This window comes from Rhinatrema bivittatum, chromosome 3 (assembly GCF_901001135.1).
Source record: "Rhinatrema bivittatum chromosome 3, aRhiBiv1.1, whole genome shotgun sequence".
In the NCBI taxonomy this organism is placed as follows: Eukaryota; Metazoa; Chordata; class Amphibia; order Gymnophiona; family Rhinatrematidae; genus Rhinatrema; species Rhinatrema bivittatum.
Window position 1 is genome coordinate 331,718,962 of NC_042617.1, and position 12,312 is coordinate 331,731,273.

The 12,312-nt window shown below is 43.3% G+C and overlaps 1 protein-coding gene across 1 annotated transcript in view; it reads right to left on the reverse strand.

The window, feature by feature from the left end:
- The window catches only part of LIN28B (lin-28 homolog B), a 157,912-nt gene that overhangs the window by 79,754 nt on the left and 65,846 nt on the right, over positions 1–12,312 (reverse strand). The window lies entirely within an intron of this gene.

Sequence of the window (12,312 nt, forward strand, 5' to 3'; positions counted from 1 at the left end):
ACAAAAGACCAAAAAAAAAAAAAAAAAAGGTGTTTTTAAAATGGTTTTTTTTTTTAAAGCATTTCGAATTACAATTTAAGATGAGCAAAGTAAAAAAAGGAGAACCCTCCCCTCCCCACCAAAAGCAGAAGACATCAAAACAAAGCGAGCGACTCGTTCAAAAACATCAAGGCCACAATTTGAGGAAACCCAAGCACCAACTAAGAGGAGGAAGTGCCATCCCAGAAGAGTGAAGCCCAACCAGAAAGAACAAAACCAAAGTGGGTAATGTATCAAACATGTAAGAGCCATCCTTCCAACAACCCAAGCTCTTCTGGACGCTTCTTTAAAAATTCCAAAAGCTGGTCAGGCTGAAAGAAAATAAATCTATTCCGCTAATTAGCTCTACATTCACAAAGGTAATCAAGAAGGAAAGCAGCACCCATGGCAGGCTTTTCAGGCCTTAACGACCAAAACCTGTGTCTGCAAACCTGAGTTTCCTTTGCCACATGTGGATGAACTCTTAGGACGGTATCTTTCAAACCGGCACGCGGGCGCACGTGCGCGCATGCATCAGCCCGCGCCCAGGGACACGGCTATTTTACAGCTTGCGCAAGCATGTGGGCGCATGTTATAAAATAGCCTGGCCGCATGCACACGTGCGTGCAGATCCTCCTTCTACTGCATAAATCGGGGAAAAGTTTAAAAAGGCGTGCATGCCGCTATTCCCAGTTTTACCAGTTCACCCAGTTAAGCGATAGGTCCTCCAACCCCCTTAGTTTAATAGCCTTCACTCCCCCCCTCCCCCATTATCCCGACCCTTAAAGCCCCGTAATCTGCGTATTTTTCTTTATTTTTTTAAACTTACACGGCATCCATAGGAGAAGTAAAGTTATGCGGCACACGCGTGGGGTCACATCAGTATTTATGTGCACATCTCTGGTTCATGCCCTGCCCAGACCACGTCCCAACGCCCCTTTCTGAAAACCTTCTAGATGCGTGCGCTGCGGGAGATACGCGCTATCTCGTCAACTTTAAAAAGCCGCTCAGCGTGCACAAGCCAGACTTATTTGCGTATCGTGCTTTTAAAATGTATCTTTAATAGTGTCACCCACTTATTTTTTACCCCCTCCTTTGGAGAAAAGAACTGCAGAGCAATTCATATGAGGGCTTTTTTCTAAAGAAACCAACTGAAAAATAGGCCATGAGTTAGTTTTAAGTCTAGTCCCACCATCGCTCATGGGCAGGGCCATCCCGGGTGGGGGGTCCATGCTGTTGTGGTAGGCCTGCTCCTGATGTCTGACCTCACTTCCTGTTCCTGGGGAGCGATAGTGGAGCAGGAGATGCAACGGCCCATGCACAGAAATGTCTGCTCCAGGCCAGAAGCTACCCCCAACTCTTCAATCTCGGGGGGGGGGGGGGGGAGAGACACAAGACACTGAGGTTGAATCCTCTGGGCCAGGTATCCCCCTAAGGCAGTGGTTCCCAAACCTGTCTGTCTCAGTGGGACCCCCCCAACCAGTCAGGTTTTCAGGATTTTTACAATGAAACGCACAAAATAAAATCGGCATGAAATGGAGGCAGTGCATGCATGTTTGTTATAGATATCCTAAAATATCTGACTCGCTGGGGGACCCCCAGGACGGGTTTAGGAACCACTGCCCTAGAGTCAGCCCTGTCCCTCCAGCACACAATCCTACTCTGGAACTAAAGTGATATAGATCGCATAGGAGCCTACCTGAACAAAGATGTTCTTAGTCTCAATGTACAAGAATTCCTCAACTTAAGGCATTTTGAGCTACAAAAATTCAAAAAATTACGGTTTCTCAGTTGACACCTATTATCCAACTGCAACACCTGTTTCTACTTTACGATGCCTGAGCATCTCCCAGCAGGCGTACATTGGTGCGGCTGATGACCATGAGATCTGGCAAAGCGACTGCGGCAGGAAGAGCACTAACGAACTCCTCTACTCAGAACAATGTCCATGCAATGTTTTCTAGGTATGCCTCGGCACAACTGTCTTCAGACAAACTGCAATGCTTTACATTGTGTTTCTCTGCTTTTTACAGTACTTTATATTATTAAAATCTGGGTTATTTTGGTTTTAATTTATTAATCTTAGTTAAATTGCCTTTCTAGACATAAGTACATCAAAGCAATGTAGAAATTAAAATACAATACAAAATAAAAAATTACTTGGTTGAGCAAAATGAAAAATAAAAGAAGAAAAATAAAGAAAAAAAAACATGGAAATAAAATTAGAAATTAAATGTGATAAAAAAAATATTATTAAAACTAGCACCAAACTAAGAAGTTCATCAATAAAATTATCAAGAGAGTCCAGGGTAACTTAAAATGCCAGTCAGGTTAACTCCTTAAAAACTTAAGAGAAAAGCCAGGATTTAAGGCTTTTTCTAAATTTAGTGTAATCTTTTTCCAGGCACAGAATAAGGGGAAGAGAATTCCACAGATCAGGCACCAAATAGGAGAAACTCCTGTCTTGGCTTGCTTCAAGCCTGATGTCTTTTGGAGAGGAAGTTTAAGCAGTCCCTGTTGAGAGGAAGGTAAAGTGTGTCCTGACTGATAGGACTAAAAGATTAGAAAGACAAGTGGGAATACACCAGCAATAAGCCTTAAAGAGGTAAGACATCCAACCTCAAAATTGGATACAACATGAAATGGGCCGCCAATGAAGATCACACAACAGTGGGGCAACATGATTACATTTCTTTTTTCCGAAAATCAATTTGGCAGCAGCATTCTGCATCATTTGAAGCCCGTGTAAAAGGTTTGAAGTGAGTCCATGATATAAAACATTGCAATAGTCCAGACGGCTCAAGAACAAAGAATAGGTCAGTGTTTTAAGATCCTACAAACCTAAGAAAGGTCTAACATGCTGAATAAATCCTAAAAAAAATAATAGAAATGCTGCACTACACTGGAGATATTGGGGGGGGGGGCAGATAAGCGCAGAGTCGAGTTAGAAAACTTTATTATCCATTTGTCTTCGATGTTTATCTTGAAGGTTTAAAACACAAGGATTGTTGTGTCTAGAAAAACATCGAAGACAAATGGATAATAAAGTTAATACATAAATATGTTTGTGACTATGTATACTGCAAGTGATTCATTATTGTAATAACCCCTGAGGAAGCTCTAGGAGAGTGAAACAAATAGGATCCTATATTGTTGGGAATTTGTATTGGTGTTTTAAATAGTGTGAATGATATAGTATGTATGAGTTTTTTGGGGGGATATAAGGGTATGATTTTAGATTATGTGGTGGCATATAATATTGTACTAATAAAGTATAAATAAAGGATAGAATTGTGAAAGAAATATCATCATCCTTGAAACCATCTCCGGAACTGGTATCTCCCCAACATCCTCATTAGTAAACAAAGAAGCAAAGAATTAATTTAGTCTTTCTGCAATGGCCTTATCTTCCCTGAGCCCCTTTAATCCCTTGGTCATCTAACAGTCCAACCAACTCCCTCACAGGTTTCTTGCTTCCCATATATTTTAAAAAGTTTTATGAGTTTTTGCCTCTACAGCCAACTTCATTTCAAATTCTCTCTTTGCCTGTCTTATCAATGTTTTACACTTAATTTGACAATGCTTATGTTTTATCCTATTTTCTTCAGATGGATCCTTCTTCCAGTTTTTGAAGGATTTTTTTTTGTTAAATTAGCCTCTTTCACCTCACATTTTAACCATGCCGGTAATCGTTTTGCCTTCCTCTCACCTTTCTTAATGTGTGGAATACATCTGGACTTCGTGTCTAAGATTGTATTTTTAAACAACGTCCATGCTGTTGAACACTTAAGCTTTGCAGCTGCACCTTTTAGTTTTTCCTATTTTCCTCATTTTATCAAAGTTTCCCTTTTGAAAGTTTAGTGTTAGAGCTGAGATATACTTATTGTCCCCCTTCCAGTTATTAGTTTAAATTTCATCCTGTTATGATCACTATTGCCAAGTGGCCCCACCACCGTTACCTCTCTCACCAAATCCTGCGTTCCACTAAGAATTAAATCTAAAATAGCTCCCTCTCTCATTGGTTCCTGAACCAATTGCTCCATGGTCTCTAGCATGTCCTAATGTTACATTTACCCAGGCAATATTGGAGTAACTGAAATCTCCCATTACTGTCTGCATCAATGGCAGGGGGTGGCAGGAAATTTGAATCAAACAGTTACCAACAAGGACCCTGATCTTGGTGGTCAGTGAAACAGATAAGTATGGGAAAATAAGTGTGGGAGCTTGCTGGGCAGACTGGATGGACAGATTGGTCTTTTTCTGCCGTCATTTCTATGTTAGGATAAAGATCATACAAGAGACTAAATGCTCAGTAGAATCTCTGGGGACCTACACGAGGAACAGGTAGAAATCCAATGTGTGTTGGGTAAGAATATAGTGATAGGAGTATACTACCATCCACCTGGACAAAATGGTTAGACAGATGAAATGCTAAGAGAAATCGCGGAAGCTAACCAATTTGGCAGTGCAGTAATAATGTTGGAGTTGCATCAAAGGTGAGCATAAGTCTTAATGGTTACGCGTAGTAACCGCCGCATCAAGCAAGTTACCCCTATGCTTGTTTACCCAGACTGCACAGATCAATGCCGTGTTGGATGTTCTGAATGTAAATCCTCTTTTCCACATTTCTCCCTGTCGTTGAAGCAGAGAGCAACACTGTATATGCATTCAAAGTAAAGTATCAGGCTTAATTGGTTTAGGGTAGTAAATGCCACAATAAGTAAGCTACCCCCACACTTATTTGTTTACTCAAGACTGTGTAGTTCAGTCCTTGTTGGTTGTTGTCTGAATGCAAATCCTCTTTTCCACATTTCCCCTTGCCATTGAAGCAGAGAGCAATGTTGGAGTTGAGTAAAGGTAGTAATTACCTGATAGTAGCCTCCATTCCAGCAAGCCACCCCCTTGGCTCTTCTCTTCATTCCCATCTTCTAGCCTTTATGGATCCACAGTGTTTATCCCATGCCCCTTTGAAATCCTTCACAGTTTTAGTCTTCTCCACTTCCTCCGGAAGAGCATTCCAGGCATCTACCACCTGTTGCGCCCGGTTGCAGACGGCTGCAACCTTTCATGCTCACCTCTTTTCTTGCTACTTCATCAATTCTCAGAAGAGTGGCGGCCTCTGCCAGCAAATGCCAACCTCCCTGGCGTTCCCGGGATGGCGTGGGTGATGCCAATCGCCATCTTGTTCCTGGAGTTACCTAGCGTGCGAGCACGGGCTATCTTTAATACACGTCATGGCGGGAACCATGGGGGTGCCCCCTCCGCATGACATCACTGCCTCGCTGTATTTAAGCTGACTAGCCCTACGCTTAGACGAGTTAGCAAGGAGTTCTTCTCCTTGCTGAATCCGCTTCTCCTTGGACTTCTGGTTCCTGTTCCTGTCTCGGTGGGGAACGCTCTGAGTACCTGCTTCTCGGGGGCTCTTCTGCATTCCTAGGCTACCCGCTCCTCGGAGGACCTTCCTGCCTTCTCCTGGAACCAAGCCTCGTGAGTACCAATTAGCGTCATCTCTACCAAGCCTTACTGGGATTCCCTGTGGTGTACCCCGTGCCTTGGGCCACTACCGCATTCTCACCAGCAGATTTGCTACATCTCTCCTGCACTGCAGGAGATTGCTTCTACATCCTCAAGTACTTCTGAACTTCAGGACCTCAGACTCTCTCAACACCATCTGCTTCATCCAGTCATCTTCAGCGTATCCCGCGCTGCGGGCCACTACCGGATCTGCACACCTGAGGTATTTGCTACTCTATTGAGAGACTGTCTGGCGTACCTCGCACTGCGGGCCACTACCGGATCGTCTCATCTGAGGTATCACCCTGGGCATACCCCATAACTCAAGAACTGTACTTTGACTGCATTACCCGCTCCACGGGTTCTGCTCGAGAACTGCACCTTTACCGCATTCCCCGTTCCACGGGTTATGCTCTCTCTTTCTTCCATAATAAACTCTATACTACAGCTGTGTCCTAGCTACTGAGACCACGCCTGACGATGGTGAGGCCCACAGGGCTCCTCCCTGTGGGCAGTGACATCTCTCACCTCGGCCCAGGATTCACATCCTGTTAAAAGTGGTAACAAAAGTGGTAACAATCCATACCAAAACATAACACCACCCTCTCTGTGAAGAAATACTTCCTGACATTGGTTCTGGAGTCTTCCTCCCTGGAGTTTCAAATCGTGACCCCCAGTTCTACTGATTTTTTTCCTGTTGGATTCTATTCCCTCCTGGACATAAAGTGCCTCACCCCCACCAAGTTCAACCTCCCTATCATTGCGATATAATTTGTACCCAGATATAGCACTGTCCCATTGGTTATCCTCCTTCCACCAGGTCTCTGTGAAGCCAATTATGTTAATCTCATCATTTACTGCTATACACTCTAACTCTCCCATCTTACTTCTTAGACTTCTGGCATTGGCAGACAGACATTTCAAAGTGTGTTTTTTGTTTGTATTAACAACCTGCTTTTCAGGTGATAGGGATAATTTGGAAATCTTTAGCTCAGGTGATTTTTTACATATAGGCACATGGACTACGTTTGCTTTTATTGGAACCTCTCTGTTGGGATGCCCTAACCTCCTGTTTCATTAGTATCCTTCAAGGATACATTCCTCCGAACCATGCACTGCTGAGCAACTGTCTGCTTTCCCCCTTGTTCTAGTTTAAAAGCTGCTCTATCTCCTTTTTAAAAGTTAGTGCCAGCAGCTTGGTTCCACTCTGGTTAAGGTGGAGCCCATCCTTTTGGAAAAGTCTCCCCCTTCCCCAAAAGTTTCCCCAGCTCCTTACAAAACTGAGTCCTCCTTCCCTGCACCTTCGTCTCATCCACGCATTGAGACTCAGGAGCTCTGCCTGCCTCTGGGGACCTGCGTATGGAACAGGGAGCATTTCAGAGAAAATCTACCCTGGAGGTTCTGGATTTCAGCTTTCTACCTAAAATCCTAAATTTGGCTTCCAGAACTTCTCTCCCACATTTTCCTATGTCGTTGGTGCCCACATGTACCACGACAGCTGGCTCCTCCCCAGCACTGTCTATAATCCTATCTAGGTGATGTGTGAGGTCCGCCAACTTTGCACCAGGCAGTCCTCACTTCCACCAGCCACCCTGCTATCTACATTTCTAATAATTGAATCACCAACTATAATGGCCGGCCTAACCCTTCCCTCCTGGGCAGTAGCCCTGGGAGACGTGTCCTCAGTGCGAGGACAATACACCACCTGGAGAGCAGGTCCTTGCTACAGGATCACTTCCTGCTACACCAGGGTGATGTTCTCAAACTGTGAGACCTTTCTGATCCAAGGCAGCACTGGGGCTGCCAGACTGGATTTGGGTCTTGGCTACTAAGTCCCTGAAGGTCTCATCAATGTCCCTCTCTGTCTGCCTCAGCTCCTCCAAGTCTGCCACTCTAGCCTCCAGAGATCGGACTCGTTCCCTGAGAGCCAGGAGCTCTTTGCACCAAGTGCACACCTACAATCTTTCACCGGTGGGTAAAAATTCATACATGTGACACTCAATGCAAAAGACTGGAAGGCCCCCCTCTTGCTGCTGGACTGCTGCCTTCATCATGTCCAGAAAGATAAGAACTGCTTTTCCTTTGTCAAGGCTGAAACTAATTTCATTTGGAAGAGCAGTCAGGGCTATTTCAGAAAAGTCTACTTTAAGAAAAGCCTGATTCCTTGGGGTGGAGAACAAGAGTTTTATCCAAAAAAGTAACAAATGTATGAGAACAACTTTCTCAATTACTTTAGGAAAACTGAGAAGATTCAAAACAGGCCAAAAATTACTGGATATCTCTCGATCCAGATGAGGATATATATATTTTTTTTAAATATATATATATAAACTGGACGAATCATAAATGACTGAATGTCAGATAGAAGGCCTTCCTTTACTAGATATGAAAGATGACCCAACCCTGGATTTTTAACAGTTTAAAAGATAAAGAATCCAATGGAAAGGAAGAAGAATTCATGTCTTATGATAAACTGAAACCTAGCAGTTATCACTTTGATAATAGCTGAAAACTCACTCGCCACAATTCTGAAATCTTCCAAAGGAATATTAATATAAAGAGACAGAAAAATTCAATCTAACAAGTAAGAAAAGGCAACATAACAATTTGTCCCAAAGCGTTTATTAACTGAAGGCGTCAGCAAGCCAGATAGCGTAAAGACTACTACACCCAGTGTTCTCTATCATTCACCTGTCACAAGCACAAGTCACTACTCAAGTTATAACGTTCTTTTCAAAGTCACAGGCGAAAAGCCCTCACGTATTGTGGAGAGGCTACTCCATTTTGTGAATAAGTTTTTTGCTGCAAATAAAATGCCTCCACCACAAATCTGCTTCAGTTTTTTGAAGGAGTTAATAAACATGTGGATAAAGGTGAACCGGTAGATATAGTATACTTGGATTTTCAGAAGGCGTTTGACAAAGTTCCTCATGAGAGGCTTCTAGGAAAAGTAAAAAGTCATGGGATAGGTGGCGATGTCCTTTCGTGGATTGCAAACTGGCTAAAAGACAGGAAACAGAGTAGGATTAAATGGAAAATTTTCTCAGTGGAAGGGAGTGGACAGTGGAGTGCCTCAGGGATCTGTATTGGGACCCTTACTTTTCAATATATTTATAAATGATCTGGAAAGGAATACAACGAGTGAGATAATCAAATTTGCAGATGACACAAAATTGTTCAGAGTAGTTAAATCACAAGCAGATTGTGATAAATTGCAGGAAGACCTTGTGAGACTGGAAAATTGGGCATCCAAATAGCAGATGAAATTTAATGTGGATAAGTGCAAGGTGATGCATATAGGGAAAAATAACCCATGCTATAATTACACAGTGTTGGGTTCCATATTAGGTGCTACAACCCAAGAAAGAGATCTAGATGTCATAGTGGATAACACATTGAAATTGTCGGTTCAGTGTTCTGCGGCAGTCAAAAAAGCAAACAGAATGTTGGGAATTATTAGAAAGGGAATGGTGAATAAAACGGAAAATGTCATAATGCCTCTGTATCGCTCCATGGTGAGACCGCACCTTGAATACTGTGTACAATTCTGGTCGCCGCATCTCAAAAAAGATATAATTGTGATGGAGAAGGTACAGAGAAGGGCTACCAAAATGATAAAGGGAATGGAACAACTTCCCTACGAGGAAAGACTAAAGAGGTTAGGACTTTTCAGCTTGGAGAAGAGACGACTGGGGGGATATGATAGAGGTGTTTAAAATCATGAGAGGTCTAGAACGAGTAGATGTGAATCGGTTATTTACTCTTTTGTATAGTAGAAAGACTAGGGGGCACTCCATGAAGTTAGCATGGGGCACATTTAAAACTAATCGGAGAAATTTCTTTTTTACTCAACGCACAATTAAACTCTGGAATTTGTTACCAGAGGATGTGGTCAGTGCAGTTAGTATAGCTATGTTTAAAAAAGGATTGGATAAGTTCTTGGAGGAGAAGTCCTTTACCTGCCATTAAGTTCACTTAGAGAATAGCCACTGCCATTAGCAATGGTAACATGGAATAGACTTGGTTTTTGGGTACTTGCCAGGTTCTTATGGCCTGGATTGGTCACTGTTGAAAACAGGATGCTGGGCTTGATGGACCCTTGGTCTGACCCAGTATGGCATTTTCTTATGTTCTTATGTACCAGATTTAGGAAGAAATGAGAGACAGGGAAATATATTTCTTCTCAGATGCTGAGCTCATAAAGTCACGACGACGTCATAGCCATGCAGTTGCAATATAGTCAAAAGTCAGAAAAATGAATCACAGAACATTGGATCACTATAAAAACAGGAAAAACGATCAGGAAAAAAAATGTATACATATATATATATCCTACATGTGACACAATGCAAATAGAATGTGTGTGCTTGCTTTGGCAGCACATATACTATACTAAAAATATTAAGGGGCAGATTTTCAAAGCAGCGCAGACTTCCCAGCACATGCATGTTATAAAATTGGATGGCCGCGTGCATGTACGGGCAGCGCGCATAGGCGGGGACAAATTTTTGTAAGATACGCGAGGCGACGCAATCGGGCCTTCCCTAGTTCCCTCCGACTAAGGAGCAGACTAGGAGGGAACTTCCCTATTCCCCTACCTACACTTCCTCCCTCTTCCACTCTCCTCCCCACCCCACGTGCCTAGGCCTTTGAAAATATGGCCTTAAATATTTATTTAAAAAAAAAAAAAAAAAAATCAGAGAAACGCAGAAATTCAGCTCTGCATTTAATCCTTGAGGAGTGTTTGAAGCTCACATATCCAACGCTGTTCCATATGCAACAAATACAGTGGACGATTTCTCACTCTCCAGTCATCCAGTAGGTGATCAATCACACAAAATTGAAGATCAGTGAATGTATGGTCAAACTCAATACGAGCAACCAAGGAAGCATTCTCTCAACAGCGTTTAAGGCAGCGCAAGTGTTCTATCGTACAGGTTTGTATGGTGTGAACAGTCTTGCCAATATAAAATTTCTTGCATGGGCAACAAATAATATAAACCACAAAAAAAGACTGACAAGAGGTGCGATGCGTCAAACAGTTTTATTGCTGAAGGTACCAAAAGGACATCAGCGTCTATCAAAACTGGGCTTTAATATTGGAGGACCAAGAAGAGCCTTGATGAGAAAAATCTGAAGATACCAGTGCATTACGGAGACTCCTTCCGCAGGTGTACGCAATACATGGAGGCGCTTCAAACACAGACAAGCCGATACAGTAAAGTGCACTCAGCTGAATGCACTGTTTTACCCGCGGTTGGGCGCACATCCACTACCCCTTATACAATAAGGGGGTTAGTGTGTCCGAAACCCGCATCCAACCCACCCCACGAAACTAATAGTGCTCATCACATGCAAATGCATATTGATGAGGCTATTAGTTATTCAGTCGGGATACAGAAAATAAAAAAGTGTGCCCGATCCGCACACTTTATTGTATCAGCCTAAGCAAGAGTTGCAAAACATGCCAGTGTCTCAAACTAGCAGCATGAATCACTCTGGCTTTGTTAGAAAATGGTAGAATGCATCAACCACAGCCCACAGTAGCCTACTAAAGAGAACCCATAGCCAGCAGGCTTGCTTGGGCAAGTCACTTTACCTGCTATTGCCTAAACAGATTGTGAGCCCTCTGGGAACACAAATAATTACAGTACCTGAATGTAATCCACTCTGAAATGCAGAATACAAAAATAAAATAGAGCTCATTTCCTCTGAGCTGGCCAACAGGTGATGTTTGACCTTTGCTGCACTTCCTCTCAGAGCCTTGACTCAGAATGAGGCTTATACAACCTACAAGTCCCAGAATACTTGAGGAAGCTGTAAAATTAACATCCTGCGGTGCCTTTGGTCAAAGAGCTACTGTTAGTTCTTCATATCTTGATTGCTCTTCAGACAGAACTAGCTCCAAACATAAGAATTGTCAGACTGAGGCTCCCATCAAGCCTAATATTCTGTATCCAACAGTAGCCAATCCAGGTCACAAGTAAATAGATGTAATTATCATTGCGTGATAACATCATGAAATAGTGGCTATTTCTTAATAAGAACTACTCCTCCAAGAACATGCCCAAACCTTTTTTAAACCCAGCTACAATATCATCTTTTACCACATCCTCTGGCAATGAATTCCAGACCTTAATTATGCTCTGCGTGATAAAGAATTTTCTCCAATTTGCTCCGAATGTGCTTCACGGAGCGTCTCTTAGTCTTCGCCGCCAGAATTTCTCTAGTCTTGTCTAGCAGTACAGAGAGATCACTTCTGCGCCAAGACTACTCCAACTTAGGTAGACAGCACATTTCCTGAAGCTCCCAAGTCACTGCTAAGTGCCGTGAAAGGTGTTTAGATTTCACAGCCCGGGCACATAAAATCCAGGGGATACTTGAATAGCTGGGCCTTGTGTGCACCGAGCACCTTTTTAAAACAACCCAGTCAAGCTCGTGTCTACTGATACACGCAGAAGCGCCAGGCTTGATGAAAGGGGTGGGCCAGGGAAGCACACACCGGCAGCCGGCCGGCGCATAGAACTTACACCTGCTCGGAAGAGCGGGTAACTTTCAAAACAAAAAATTATAGGGTAGGTAGGGTTAGTTTAGGGGTCAGGGAGGAGAGAAGAAAGAGGAGGAAGGGTAGGTAGGGGTATAGGAAAGTTCCCTCCCAGTCCGTGCCTTAATTGGAGTGGACTGGGAGGGAACTGGGAAAGGCCTACTCGCATCGCTGTGCACTGCTTTTTAAACTCTCCCCCCCCCTCCCCCCCGCTGCGAGCGCAAGAGGCCATGCAC